This window comes from Drosophila santomea, chromosome 2L (assembly GCF_016746245.2).
Source record: "Drosophila santomea strain STO CAGO 1482 chromosome 2L, Prin_Dsan_1.1, whole genome shotgun sequence".
Lineage (NCBI taxonomy): Eukaryota > Metazoa > Arthropoda > Insecta > Diptera > Drosophilidae > Drosophila > Drosophila santomea.
The window spans coordinates 803,655-817,409 of NC_053016.2; positions in this window are offsets into that span (position 1 = coordinate 803,655).

Genomic DNA, 13,755 nt, shown 5'->3' on the forward strand with positions numbered 1-13,755 from the left:
TTTGTTGCAGATAAATTTAGATTTTCCGAATGGGTTTCGCTGGCGGGAACGGAGCAACAAAAAGAGTGTTAGTTGGCAAGTTAGCTAAAATGAAGTTTCTACCGAAAGGAAAAGAAATGCGAAATCAATTTTAAGTGTCTGAATGCATGAAACACTTTTCTTGTTGGATACATTTTTCTGCACCCGATTTCTCTCAGTGCACGGGGCCAAGCCCGAGATGCTGATGGCTGCCTGGTGCGTGTTTCTGAAGTTTTGCAAATTGCTCGCACACACACTCGCCAGTTGGCCGGTGGACAATGATAGATTAGCCACCCCATCCCTCACACTTTCGGACTTCTGGCCGGTTTTGGCCTTTTCGTGTGCGCTTGAGAAAACTTCAATTGGCAGTGCCAACATTTCTTACAACAAAATTAAACTGTAATTGAAAAAGTCAATTAAAAAGTTTCGCACGCCCCGTCGCAGCCCACAAAGTAATGTTTGCTGCACTGCTTGCGCCTGGGGGTATGCAACGAAAAAAGGATGAAAAGCCATGGAGAAAGCGAAAACTTTCTCCTCTGTCTCCGTCTCCGCCTTCGCATCCACATCCGCCTGCAGCGCCACCCAATCGCACAATTGATCCCTGCGGACTTGTGAATAGAGTCTTCCGTTGGATTGCAAAGTGTCAATTAGCGTGAAGTTCCCTAAACCCAGTAATTGTGCACAATTAGGGAGGCACGGCTTTCGCCAAATACCTAAATACCCAATGGCGAAACTATCATTACTATATATGTATCCCATATCTGCCAGAATAGTGAGTAATCATTTCTTAAAGAAAACACCTTCGGTTCAGTTATTATTTGGCCTGAAAAGCTCTTTAAAGCTCGAACACTCGATTTGCCGAAGGATATACTGTTCAATGGCTGTATTTTTAAATCATTTATGAGTTCTACGGGATTTGGTAGCATGAAATCTGTTTGAAAAATATGCCTCTGTATTTTTGAGCATACAATTCTCTTGTGTTTGTAGAGAGAAATCGACAATCACACGAACAGGATAAACACTCGAACCATTTTGTAATTTCAGAACAGAAGTGGAAAAGATAGAAGTAGATTTAAAGTATATCGTATTTTTCCACAGAAACTGACAATCCAAAAAGAAAATCTTAATTGAGTGAAAGTGAAATATTGGCAATGCCAATCAAAGTTTATGCTCAAAAATTCAAATAAATGAAACACTATCTGTACATTTTGACAGACACAAAAGATGCGGTTGGAGATTAGTTTTTTCAACACTCGAAATTCATAACGAAATTTGTCCAAATTGGACGGCAAGTGCAGTGGAAAAGCACCAGCAGCAAAACTTTAAAAGAAAAATACATTGAAATATATCAACAGTAATTGGCAAACTTGATTGCCAGGCAAAAACGGCCAGGAAATACACTTATTACACTGGAACTAACCATAAATTAGGAAGAAGAGATTTTTAATAGACACTGATAAGTAAAGAAGGTTGCTTAGATTGATAATAAAAGTAAGATTGTAAGATAAAAGTATTCTTAGAAAAAATCATCATATATTATAGCCATTTTAAAAGCCAGTGCATCATTTTTGTTTGTTTGTTTTTTTGTTTTCAAAACTAAATTGAGCACCTTTAACAGCATTGCGAAACGAACGAAGATGGATCTATTCAGACCGGAAGTGTACAAAATTCAGTACTACCCCTTAACCCCTTGGTGGCCGCCGTCCAGAATCCTTTATTTAAAAATGCAACAAGCAACGCTGAAACTTTTTGTTTCTGATTCGCAGCACAAGTCGAAAGAAGCAAACAAAAAGCGCGAAAAAAATGGAAGTGGAAACGGGGAAAGGGGAAAAACTGGCAGCCAAAAATGCCAAACAAATTGATTGGAATCGAAAACGAAACGCAAAAGAAAACGATTCGAATGATTGACTGGCTGACTGACTGACTGCCTGATGGATCGACTGACGGACGGATGAACAAACGGGCGGACGGACATACGGACGGACAAAATATGATGGCTTATGGGGGTGATGGAGGTGATGGAGGTGATGGCCGAGCTGAAATGTAACCGAAAAGCGGAGACTTTGATTGCCCACGTTCGAGGCTCACCTTCAAATTGGGGTTCGCAAAACATTTTAGCCCGGAATTTAATTTGATTGCCCGACTCATGAGCGTGGCAATGAATAAACGGACAAACGAATGGATGCCATTCGCCATTCATTTTTTGACGAATGCAATTACGCAACGGGCTGCAATGCAAACTTGTGCATCGCCTCCAATTGTTGTCCCACTGCTCACTCATCGAAAATGCATTTGGCATTATTTGCTGGCCGTCGCCCGAAGGAGACTTCCGCCGCCATTCAATTCAAATATCGCCTCGCATAGAACTCAATCGAATCGAATCGAAACGAACGAATCGAATGGATTCGAGGAGCGGCGAGGAGATTCGTGGAGATTCGAGCTGAATCGCATCGAATTGAATGCACGGACGTCTCATCCGCATCGCCCTCACCTCTTCCGGTGCACTGAGAAAAATTATTATATATGTATATCCCTTTTCATATATCCGCTCCGAAATCTCTGTCTCTCTTTCTTGCCAGGCTGTTGTATGAAACCTGAAGCTAATATGCAGAACAAAAGAACTTACAACATAAGATTTTCAAGAGTTACAGACTCTTTTCTCGCCGTGTAGGCTTCGCAATGACAACGGAGGCGATGGCAAGCCCGCAGCTCACAATGCAACTCATGAAATCGACGAATCGACAACTCGACGTGTTTATTCACTGCATTTCCTGTTGATATTCAACAAATGTCAGCCGCACCTCCACGGCCCCTCTGCGTCTCCGAGTCTCTGGAGGAAGCAGGAAGCGCATTTGCAGCGCTTTGGCAGGACATCCCGTCGAGGAAGGGGGCGCGGAGGCGGGCGGGGAAGCGGGAAGAGCCTGGAGCTGTGCATTGATTTTTGCACCCATTGTTGCCACACCAAACAGCAGGTCCTGCGAAGCCACGACTACTATAGGTGTAGCATGATTTGCTCACAATAGTTAGAACAAAAAAGTGCGGAGTGAAAGCAACTTTCTGACTGAGCTGGCAGGGAATATGGAATATGAGTTTATACAGCAGACGCTTTTAATTTGGTTAGGCCCTAAACAATCAACTGCACCGAGTGCTATCCAAATGTTATTTCAAATCAAATATGAAGCGGGAGTACAGCCCAAACTCCCCAAGTACCGAGCATAATTATTGACTCAGCCAGGACTCCTTCTGCCTTTCGCCAGCCACTTTCGCCTGCTTTCACCACCCAAGGCCGACTCCACTGCGTTCGAATGAGAATTTAATTTTCATAAATATTTCCCATTCCCCGCAATCGCAGATTTAAGCTTCTGTTGCAGTTGTCGTCATCGCATCGCCATCGCCATCGCCATCACCATCGCCTTGCTTTGTGCGGTTGGTTTCCCTCCGGTTCTCGGCACTCGGTTCCTTTGGATGCGGAACACCCGGGTTTTCCGCACAACATGTGCCGCCCCTCAGGCGGTGCCACGCCCACTGCAGCAGCGGCAAGTGCGTCAATACGGAAAAAAACTCTGGGAGAACGTGAGAGAACGAGAAAACGGTATGAGTGGGCGAAACGTGAAAAATTTAAACTAAAAATGTTTTATGCATGGGCAAACCACAACAAAGCGCGTAAATGTCATTTCCTTTTGACTAAAAGGATACTTTGAAATTGAAATTGTGGTATTTTTTACACACCCACACAGCTGCACTCTCGCCGGGGGCAGAACCTGCAGGACCTGCAGGCTCCCTCCATCCAGGGACAGGAGTCTAGCTGTCCTGCTGTCTAGCTGCCGGCAAAAACGTCAGCGATGCCTTTGTAATAGTTGTAGCTGCTCCCCCCAATTGAGTTGCTGTTTCTGTTTGGCCGGCTGCATTGTGCGGCCATCGAGCGATTTGAGTGGTCTGCTCATGTGAGCAGCCATCAATGGGTATGGGTTAAGGGAGGTACTTTGGTTTGGGACAAGGGCAAGTGCTTTTTGGGGCGAGGACACACCGAAACAAGTGGCGAGCTGGATAACAAGCAGCAGCAAATTTGACACAACGCAAGGCTATCTATTTATACATAACCAAATCGTGTTCGACACTCAGCTGGCAGATAAGTTTGAGCAATTTGCGGGAGTATCAGTTCGATGTTGACAGCTTATACCGCAGCTTATCAGCATTGGTAAGTACTTGTGCATAATGCCAGTATAATCCGCTTTTCTCTCTGTGTATTAGGAGTGCGGAAGAGAACGCCACCATCACAAAACCAAGTGGCGCAAGGACCTGCGACGACCAGTGCAACTATTGTGCAAACAGTATACTTTGCGGCTAATTACGCCTGACAAATGGGGGCGGAATGATGCCACGCCCTCGGGCTAACACTGCTTTTCACACCACTGCACAGTGTTGACTGAAAGTGGCTGGCTTTTCCATTCCAGGGATTCTGGGAGGGGATTTGGCGGCTCAGCAGCGGGCTTCCACTGCACACTTGCAGACAAGAGGTTGGATTTGCAGCTATTAAATGAAAATAAAGAAGCTCAACATGTTCAATCGAAAAGGTGTTCGTTCTAATTGCAATTTGCATGTATCACAGAAACAAAGGTGTCCAAAAGTAAGCAACTCTGTATTCTGAAATAAAAGTCCTTGTAAATTTCGCCTGTAGTAGTTATCAGAGCCCAAAGAGCATTCGCACGCTTAATGTGAAGCCAGGACTTTTCAGCAAGTTCTCAGTCCTCGGAGCCATCGAGCCATCCTGCCATCGACCACTGTGCCTGTGAGCTTTGAAAGTGGAGGAAGTGGGTCGGCGGAGGAGGAGCATTGTGCCTGTGACAACGAGCGACTAAACATCACAATTGAGTGCGAATCGGGCGGGGAAAGGGGTCTGCTCTCAATGCATTTTCCGACTGGCTGCGCAGCACTTGCACTTGCACTTGGAAAGCGGGAAAGCGGGGGAAAACTTGTCGCTGGCAGGGCGAGGAGTGCCAATTATCGGCATTTTGCATTTGGAATTTGTGGCCAAGGCAGTCGGGCCATGAATTATTATGCCGAAAAAGTTTCGAGACAGAACTCTGTGGCATGGGCATTGGGTTGAATTTGGATTTGGTTATAGCACTTCTTGTGGTCCCCATCTCATCCCATTCTCGGTCCATAAACCCTCGAAGGCTCCTTCTGAAATATTCATGCGTGTGGCGACAATTATGCCAAGTCCTGAGCAAAGAGGCCAAATGCCACGGGTAATGCAAATGCAACACAAGAGCTGCAAATGCAAAGGGGCAGCACTGCATTGTTTCTACTTTTTAGTCTTTCTTGCAACACTTGAAAAAATAGCTACATTTTCTCTATACTCTTGCGTACATATGATACTGCAGTGTTTCGTTTATTAAGGTGATTAAAATTTTATTGATCCTGTTTTTAATAGCTTCTTGCTCCTTGGTCACAGATGCTGGGCGGAGTGCAAGGAGTCCACCTGGGCCGCTTAAGATTTTAATGGGTTATTATTTGTCTCTGTGCATCTGCATCTGGTGGCGCTTTAGGGGTTTTCGGGAGGGGTAATTTGCGGTTGGCCTTATAAATTGGACCGACCACAACACGCGCATAAAAGCAGGCACACAGAGACAGAAATCAACCATTCGCCGCAGGCGGCGCGCGAAGAAAGCGGGAAAAATGAGGAAAAGTGAGGAGAAGAGCGAGGAAAAGTGGGCAAGGCGAGGAAAAACTTTTACGAGCCTCGCAATGAGCGGACAAAAGTTTGCTTTACGACAATTATGGCGACCAAAGAGCGGGGCGGGGTCGATGTGAAGTGCGTTTTGGGGACGACAAAGTTCAATTACGGTCAACAAATTGTTTCGCAATTTGAAAACACATTTTCATAGTTTCTTCTGGCCGGCAGCTCAGGGAAATGAGGGAAAGCCAGTCCCCCTTTTTAAAGCCCGATTACAGCCGCAAAGTATGCAATGAAAAGCACGCACAAGATTTAATCGTGATTTGCGCATATTGCGTAAAATTGAATTTTGAAGTAACACAAAAGTTGCCTCCAGAGTCTTAAGTGGGACAAAAGGCCGAGGAGCCAATGGGCGTGGCAAGCCGGAAAATTTCTCAATTCAAGTTTTGAAATGAGTGTAAGCACAGTGGCGATGACAAAGTGACTGCAAGTTTGAGTTAATGGAACAAAAATTGGTATTATTGATATAAGTGTATCAGAAGTATCAAATTCCTGTACTATTCCGATTCTTGGCCCCAAAATCATGTTTACATCTCCCCCTTCACTGCGAATGCCAGTTGCAGTTGGTAGAGCACTCGTGGCACCGATGTGTTTACATGTTGTAGCAGCTGGCAGCATCGAGTCCTCCGAATCGTTTGAGTCCTTGCCGCATCCCTGCACTCCGCCACCTCCTATTGCCCCGAGTTAATTGTGGACAGACTGGAATCGAAGGGAAGATAGGAAAACAGGGAAGCAGGGAAACAGGGCAGCTTACATCACTAAATCCTGGCGTGCTGTGGAATAATCTTCAAGTCGCCGCTTCCCAACCTCCTGTCCTCCTTTCAGCTGCTTCCAAGTAGATGCAACCATACCGCCAGGCTTCAACGATATTCTGTTTCCTTTGCTGTTGTTCTGGCATTATTATTTTTAGCGAACACGTTTTTAATTTCATTTGAAATTCATGAGCTGCATTTGCCTGCTGTCCGGGAACCAAGAGAAGTGAAAGACCTTAAAGCTGCAATTGAATTCGCGTAGCGTCGCGTCGCTTCGCGTTTCGACGTCAAACAGCTTTATTCCGGTCTGGCGCAGAATTCAATTTGGGGTAGCTCTTTTGATATGCGACGTCTTAGACATTGTTTTCCATTTCCATCTCCTAAGCGGCTTTCCTCGACCTTCAGGTGCTCCGCTCGCCAACCTCCAGGCTGTGCGTTTCGTTCTTCTTTTCTGGTATTGCCCAGCAGAATGGCAGTTTTAATTTAATATTCATAAGCAGCAGTTAATGAAAAACACTTGAAGTCATCACACGGGGCCCGCAAAGCGGAGGCGACACATGTGTGACGGGCGCACAACTTCTGCCGATATTGCGTTGTAACCTATATAATAAAATGTCAAATATGCTTGACGCAATTTAACCGCAACCCCCCAGCACCCAACCCCCAACTTTGCCACTCGACGACTCTGGAGGACCCTCGGGTTATCAGGTGGAGGGGGGAACGACTACAATATCGCTGAATGGGACTGCGACAACGTCGATGTGGCCGACGTGGCAGGTAAAACGGCAATTCCCGTCTTCAGTTACCCATTGCAGCTGCCCGGGAAACGGAGCCAATACTCTATACCCTGCAAGGTATACCTCTGCATGCAACAAGTGGGAAAGCTCTCTCTCTCTCTTGAAGTTATGCAACAATATGATATACAATATATTTATTCCAAACGAGGTGTTTCTTTTTATGACACAGCCTTGTAGTCTTCGATAAGACTACCCATCTATGTCAAATATCATTCAAGGGAATCGAGGTTGGAGTTCGGTTTCTTATGACAGGCATCGCCATATCCGTTAACCCACAACTTCCGTGCTCGGCACCGCTTTCGCTGTTATTGTTATTAGCATAAAATGGTACGTGAGCGTGGCGCAGGTTGAAGGCCAATCTTAAAGAGCCAATCAGAGCCGAAGAAGGGAGGAGGAGCGGGGGAAAGCCCTTAAAACGGTTGGCAAGTCAATCTATCGATTTTCCAGCAGCACATTTTTCACCTTCCCATCGAAGACAAAGGCGATGCACGCCATTTGTTGCGGCCGCAATGAGATATTGCCCAGATATCTGGGCGAAAGGACATTGCATGCTGCTCGGTAACCGGAGAAGGACGAAGGACGATGGCAGAGGTGTAGAAGAGTAGCAGGGGAGGAGCCGACCTTGTCCCTCCGGCCATTCAGTCAGCCAGCCAAGCAGGAAAACAGTCAATAAAAGTCCACTTACATTTCTGCCGACATCTCAATTATTTTCCTTTCTCTCACACACGAAAAATGCAAAGGACTCGCAGGGGAGGAATCCTTCACCTGGCGGAGCACTTTGAAGGCCTCTACGGGTCCGATTCTTGTCTGGCTTTGACACCTACATTTTCGCCAGCGACGATAATTCAAATTAAATTTTGAAATACAGTGGAGCGGGGGGAAATCATAAATATTTCACAGATTCCTTTGGGAGCTCATAATTTGAGGTGGCAAAGGATAAGACTCTACTTGTAATTGATTAATTAACAGCAGGCGGTGGAAAGCAGTGGAAAATTACAAGGAGCGTTTAAGAGAAAATTACATTAATTTATAATGCGACCACAAAGCTGGGATAAAGTAAAGTATTAAACCATTGATTTCGAGTCATTGCTTTAAAGTCATAATCGCACTTTGATTAGCATTCCTTTTTTGTTTGATTATTTAATTGGACATTTTTGGACTGTGATCGATTAGCGATAGGAATTCATAATGGGAATATAAATGAAAACGACACACATTTAAAAGCTTAGTGCATTTAGGGCAGACGTGACTTGTTGCCCCACAGGAATGACTCGAGTGAACGCTCGAAAAATCAAACATTGCGATAAGCGATAAAATGGATTAATGAATCGAGAAACCCTCAAAGCGAAGTGGGACAGGCAGCCAGCCGGGAGTCCAAAGCCAAATGGATCCCCGAGGAGCTCCAATTAAGCAAAGGAAAACGGACAAACATTACGGCGAAATCGCTTTATTCTTGAAGTTGTTCGAAAACACTCGAAATGAACAAACCCATTTGAGCAACTTAAGATGATTACGCTGCGTTTTGAGCCGGGCACACGACAATGCCAAACAATTCATTTGGCGAGCGGATTTCTTTCGCTCCGCCGGGGATAAAACAGCCGGCAAACGGAAAATGGGATACGGAACACGGGAATCCGAGCAGAGGGTTTTTTTCGGAACGGGATGGCGAATCCCGTCAAGCTGGCATAATCTGCGCTCCGCTTGCTTATTTGCATAAAATAATTGAAAGGCGAAATTTAAAAGAATCAACAAAGGCGCCAAAGCCGGGAAAACAGGGGAAAACCGGGGAAAACAGACCAACAGAAACCAAGGGAAAAACGCACTCGAGAAAATCCCCAGAAAAAAGGAGCCCGCCGAAACAAGAATTCGCGAACAAAGGCGCACGGTCAAGTGAGCCGGACTGCACCTTCGAGTGCACTAATTACGCCGGAGGCCAGTCCTCCGGACCAGCTGCTCTACACTGTGAGATAAGAAGGGATTAGTAATGATATAAGTTTTAAGATGTTTATCTCATATAAAATATTTATTGATACTATCCCTAAGAGGTACACATAAGTGCAGTGATTCTCGTGGAGTACCCTACCATCTCCATTATCAGCGGAATGGCAGGGATCCTTGGGCTTCTGTTCTTGTGCCTGGTTAATTGGGCTCGCACCCAACATTGTTTGCTCCCAATGGGAATCCGGATTGTTGCCTTCTGCTGATTGACTAATTGCGCGGCAGGATGGGGAAATGCTGGAGGAGATGCCTGCCAAGTGTCGCGGCAAATCATTCACTTATTCAATTTGCCAACGATGCGAACTCGATTCGATTATATGGAGATTCCGATTCGGATTGCAATTCTGCCGTGCAATTAGTTGCAAAGAGGCACTTTGGACTCGGAGGTGGAAGTGCAGGGGGGAAATTCAATTGCCGATGCCATCTTCGACGAGCAATTGAATGGAATTAAATCCAGCACACTCGGCCAATAATAATAACCCGACTACACGTGTCTATCCAACGCTCGTTACGTCCATCGATGCTCATAATTGAGTTAACTCAGCCGTCCTGGTCATTCGTCCTGGTGGGCGTTGCAATCACGGCACCACGTGGGTGCAGTCCCTTTCGCTGCTCCACTCCGTGGTGTCGGTTAATTGACAGCGACGTATTTAAATGGAATGCCCGGCGATGGACAACGGATGGCGACGGAGTCGTCATCGGGTGGACAAAATGTGAGTTTATTGCCACGCGTTAAGCGCCTCTGTCAGCTGGATTTGCCATGTTGGCACAGTGATGCTGTCCCGGCCACAAGTCATATGCTTGCCGCTCCATGTGAGTCCTTGAATCAACTACAAATTGTTGCTCGCTCTTAAGCACCTTGTAAACCCACGTGATTTCCGTGTGATTTGTATTTTGCATTATCCATCACTTGGCTGGTGGGCAGCACTGCTGCTGACTGTCGTCTCATCAGCTTAATTGAATCTGCGCCCAGCAACAGCGGCAACAGTAGTGGGATAATATCCGTGGAGTCAGGCTGGAGATGGTGGCTATGGGCATGGGGTGCAGGTAAATGGGGTGCCAGGTGCTGTCGAGGATTGCTTACCCAGTCGGCGGAGCGAAGAGGCGGCGGCGGAAGTCTTTGTAATTTAAATTCGCTGTCGGGATTGCTGACGCGGCTCCTCCGCGGGGAGTCCTCCTCCAAAATAAACGTCAGGTAGACGACATAACGCATACTTTTTTAATTATGCAAAGAGCCGGCGTCTCCGGGAAACCCGAGAGCAGAAGCAACTGATTGATTGCCGACAAGTCCTGGCTGCTAACGAAACAATTGATGACGACCGAGGCGGTGAAAGTGATGCTGACTGGGCTTACTCCCTCGAAGCTCCTGCTCCTTCAACTTTCTCCTCCTTGTGCCTTCAGCACCTCAAGCGTAAATCTGACCAAGCCCGCTAATGGCTTCCAATCCGCCGCACTCTCCGGACTTCCCGGACTCCCCCGCCCAAAGACGCGCCAAAGGAACTATCGATGTCGCGTACTTTCCTCGAACGACAACAGCAGCCATTACACTTATTGGAGGACACGCCTCCTCTTTCGCAGCTGCTCCTGAGAATCTTTAAGCCCTCTTCCCAAAAAGAGTCTTTAAAGATTCAACAACGTGTTTGAGGCAAACAGGATTCCCTGCCAGGAGGAAATGGCCGGAAGTTCATTTCGTGAAAGCTTCGCCAGCGTATCAGCATTTTACAATTTATCTTGCAGAAAACTTTTTGCCAACGGGAAATGTTTTTAATCCCAACTATATAATGCATTTTTAATATATTAATTTAAAGTGCGTTTCATGTATATTTACTTACATAAATTGTTCATTTGCCGAGGAATATTTAATCACATTCTTAATGTAACCAATGTGCGTATACAAGACAAACCCAATTAAAGCAATATATGTTTTTCAATCGAGTGTGGCATTAGGATATGGATTCCTTGGGATTTTCATTTGCAACAATATTGCTCTGTCCAATCGCATCTGTCAATCCGAACTCATGTAGAGTTTTAAACTTCAATTTTCTTCAATTCACTCAACTTTCACGGTGAATGCTATCGAACGGAATTCGATTTGCCACAAGGACTTCGTCAGCACCTCCCATCCACCCATCCACCCATCCAACCAGCCACCCATCCACCTATCCTCCCACATTCATTGCCCTTTCCGGCAACTGCTGACAAGTTTCGAATTTCCTGGCGCTTCAATAATAATAACCGGCACTCCATCTCGCCAGAAGGAGGAGAAGGAATGGAGGATGCACGGCTGCGGCTCCTGAACCCACTCCATTCTCGGGATTCCCGATTCCCAGAGCTAGACGCGATCTGCCTTGGCTTCCTAAGTCCGCACACATCGCTGCACATTTATTTCCGGCAAATTAGGCCCAGCACGGAACACGGAATCCCACGCCCACGTTCCCAGCCAATCCATATCCACAGCAGTTCCGCCATCCTGCAAGTCGCTTTTCGATGCGAACTTGACGTTGCTCATACGCCCCGTCGACCCGGCAGCTCGACCCCGAAAGCCAACCGTTGTCAATGCGAAAACATGAAAATGATAACGGACAATTTATTGAAGCGCTCAGCTATACATACCGACGGTCAGGGATTGCGAGCCACGGTCCCTCAGAAGTTCCAGTAGCCCCCAAGTTCCAGAAAATGCTAAGATACGCCCAGCCAAATGCGAATGCGAATGCCCATGATTATTATGATTTGTCGATTCCCGGCCACTGCCTCCTTTGCCGCTCGTATATTTCTGTGGTATATCAATGCGAGCTTGTTTATTTATTACATTTCCCATGCACTCTGCAAAAATATCCAGAGATGCTACACTGAGAACTCCCGAGCTCACTAAATCTGAAATGGAAGGACATTTTTTGTATTTTTAGAAAGCGCTTAAAGTTCTGCCTCTGTAGTAATTCAATCCGAAAAACTGGGTTTGGGTTTGCTGACACGAATCCCGGCCGAAATTCATTTCATTATCCACACACAGATACACACACAATTGAAATGCCGGCTTTTTCAACTTGACAAATATGCATCGCTCTTGAAAGCGAAGCTGTTTTGCATGTATTTGATTTTCTAGGCAATCCGGGGGGAATCCCCCGCCAGTCTGGCCGGAGGATCCCAACCCACAGGCCCACAGGTCACCTTTTTTTTGGCAGCCAGCTGCCGGGCGAAGGTCGGAGTTCCCAGGAGTTCCCAGGACCCCGACTTCAACAGCTTAGCAGCCCGTGTCAATGGCTCAGTGCGTGAGAATTTGTTGCTGTGGCAGCTTAGAGGGTGGAGCCGGGAAATCGGAGACGGGAACGGGAACGGGAATGGCAGGTGACAGGTGGCGGCGCTCACCTGAGCCACATACATCACTGGGAGCCCCCGATCCGTGTTTAGTAGACAGTTTTATTTACGCTGATGGCCATAAATATTTGAATTACAATATAATATTTAAGCCCGAAGCCAGCCTCAGCCTCACAGCCTCAGCCTGTGTTACTTTAGCAGAGCTAGGGGTGAAAGATTTATGGCTGCCGCAAATCTATGCCAGCCACTTAATGCATTTTAATTTATTAAGCTGTCAATCTGCCGGTGCGGAACAGGCCGACATCCACATCCGCGTCCGTATTCACATTCACATCCGTCTATCCATCCGCCACCGGCACAGGTGTGCCTTAACACGTGTGGATGGGATTTGGGCAGCGAAGAGTTATGCGATTTCACCTGGACACGAACGGAATCCAAGTTAACTGCATTAACCGGAGGGCAGGAGGGGGAGCCACAAGTTGAAATCCACACAGCAAGCAAATACTTGCGCCTGGATACAAAATGTATCTTGTGGATACAAAAGTTCCAATACCGCTGCTGTACTATGAAGATAGGTCCTACTATTGAGTCACGATTATAATGACACACTTTGCATGCCAAGCAACAAGTTAGCTACTTTTCTCTCCGTGCAGGCAGGATAAGTTGACAGTTTGACGTCGTTGCTTGCCATTCACTTGTCGCCTGTCATCCGTCAGTCCTGCGAACTGAGACCTGAGACCTGAGTCTCCATGTCGTCGGTCGCTGCAAGTCGTGTGCCAAATGACCAATTTCAATTAGAGATGCGGAGCCGGAACACCGGAGCTTACAAGGAAGCACGCAGCACCCACACGCACCATCAAGTGTCCTTGGGGGACTACACGGAGAACTACTTGCACTGCCATCAGGTCACCACATAAATAGGCAGATCGTTCTGTTCATAAACACATCTGCAGATACGAGTTGAAAGCACTTCATTTGAATAGAAACTTCAGCATTTTTGGCAGGGTCTAAGAAGTATTTGTGGCAACTTTATGTGGCATTCTTCAGTTTAAGCTGACTTTTTGCCTTTATCACAAAGAGCGTCGAGTGGAATTTTCGCAGTGCAGCCACACACTCAGCAATCTGCTGGCTGTTTAAA